This window comes from Pterocles gutturalis, unplaced genomic scaffold (assembly GCF_000699245.1).
Source record: "Pterocles gutturalis isolate BGI_N339 unplaced genomic scaffold, ASM69924v1 scaffold26332, whole genome shotgun sequence".
Lineage (NCBI taxonomy): Eukaryota > Metazoa > Chordata > Aves > Pterocliformes > Pteroclidae > Pterocles > Pterocles gutturalis.
The window spans coordinates 7,191-9,334 of NW_010116178.1; the positions used below are offsets into that span (position 1 = coordinate 7,191).

The 2,144-nt window shown below is 49.1% G+C and overlaps 1 protein-coding gene across 1 annotated transcript in view; it reads right to left on the reverse strand.

Annotated features, from left to right (window-relative positions):
• The window catches only part of LOC104463206 (DNA topoisomerase I, mitochondrial-like), a 7,788-nt gene extending 6,252 nt beyond the window's left edge, over positions 1-1,536 (reverse strand). The window contains exon 1 of the mRNA XM_010075436.1: positions 1,425-1,536. The gene's annotated coding sequence lies outside the window, so the exon portion shown is untranslated. The remainder of the gene's footprint in view (positions 1-1,424) is intronic.
• Positions 1,537-2,144: the final 608 nt, after the last annotated feature.

Below are 2,144 nucleotides of genomic sequence, written 5' to 3' on the forward strand. Positions count from 1 at the left end.
CCACCTGAACTACAGGACATGGTGGGTCACAGCCTCAGAGGAGCTCCATGACAACCTACATATGTCAGCTCAACCATGGTCCCTCCCTTCTGGGGGCTGTTGCTTGGGCACATGCATGTGTTCATCCAGGAATGGTGACACCTTTTAGCAGATAAGCCAATGTCACCCAAGATCCCAGGCCAAAGCCATCAGCCCAAATGAACACAACACAGATGGATCTCCAACAGCTTGGAGGCCACAGAGAAGGTCCAAACCCTGTGCAGGACTCCATACAGCTGCCAAGGCTCTTCCTCATAGATCCAAAAAAAAGAAGTCTTCAACAGTCCCATTCATGTCCCAGCAGTGCCCTCTGTTGACAGCATTGCCAGACATCTAATTTCTCCAAATTAGCTTTTTTTTTTGCTCCTGTAAAAGCCCACAAAAGGAATATGAAGCCCCAGCAAGGGGGCTGAGAACCAAGACTCCATGGGACTGCAGTCTCCTCCCATCTCCAGCATCCCTTGGTCAAGTCTCAAGATCCTTCTTGCCTTTGTTCCCTTGATCTATCAAAAACCAGTTCAGGTATGTAGCCAAGAGCAGGGAGGAGAAGGCAGCCCAGGAGGCATGGTGGGAAACCAAGGAGGACAGTAGACACCTGGATCTGTCCTGTCAACCTCTCAGCCCCTTCACTGATGCACTGAGTTGCTGTAAGATGATGTGTGGTGGCCCTGGGGACAACATCAGGAGCCATGACCAGGAGCTCAGAGCAGCCCAGCCAAACCCTGCTATGTCTTGGAGGACAAGTGATATGTCAGTCATTGAGGCCATGGGAGAAGCAAACTGTAGCTCTCAAAAACAATCACATTTTTCCCAGCTTGCAAGGAAACCACACATGAGCTGAGATAAAGTTCAAACCCAAAAGGCATTTTAATGAGGAAAAAAAAGTTTGGGGTTTTTTTTTCCCCCCGTCAGTCCATCTTCACAAAAGGTACACAAAAACTTCAGACAACAGCATCAAGAGGCATGGCTTCCCCTCGAGAAACTTAGGGTCCAGTCCCACCAGTGCATGTCCTGCAGTCAGGAGAGACTCTGAGCAGAGGTCCAAGCCCCAGATCCACCCATGGGTGCATCACAGCACCCTAAAACCAGCTGCAGGGAGCAGCACAGGAACCCTCACCCTGTCCCAGGGTGCTCTGGATGGAGGGTATGCATAAAGCACCCTACAACCATCAGGGGCTCATGAGCTCCTCAACAACCCCATAACTCCTACCATGCGCAAAACCCTCCAGCTTTAACCCATGATTCACACTTTATCCGGTGGGATATTTAGGACTTTTAATAATTTGTGGTCTGCAGTACTTCCCCCCGCCACACAACATACCGTCTCTTTGGCCAAGCAGAGGACAACTCCACATGCCCCAGGTCCCATCACAAGGAGGACGTACCATCATAATAAAACTGCACATCATCAGGCAGTGGCTCATAGAGGGGGGCAAAGTAGGGTCCTCGATGCTCCAGCTGAGTCCACTTTACTCCATCTTCTTTCTTCTCCTCTTCCCACCTGGGACATATGCACAAGAACTCATGAGAACATCTCAAACCTGGGGTCTGAGACCTTCTCCCAAGGTCACCCTGGGAAGATGCTCTGAGCAGTGACAGTTGCCGCAAAAGCCAGGTGAAATCCTGTTGCCTGTGCTACTGCCTCAGTTTCCCCAATTCTGTCAAACAAGGAAGACTGCAATGCAACCCAGGGAAAAGTGTCTTGAGGAAGGGGACACGCTTGGTGCAGTGACACAGGGGGACACAGGGGGAGAAAGAAGGGATGGATCAAGCAAACTCATGGGCACAGGCGTAGACCCCACTGCTGAGCCACAAAAGCTGCTCAGTTTGCACAGAAAGGGCTACAACCACTAAAATATACCCTCCATTCCCAGCCCTCACTGCCTCCTTTTTTGAAAGAGCACCCCAAAAAAAAAGGTTCAGAGGTTCATGAGCATATGCCAGATGGGCAACACACAACATTCATGACTACTTATATCTATGACCTTAAATGCAAATAAGACCTTAACGCACTTCTTCCCCCTCCAGAGCAAAGAGGATTTTAGTCACTGCAAGCTTTAGCTGTGAAATTAAGAAAAAAATAAAAATAAAAATAATAAAAATAA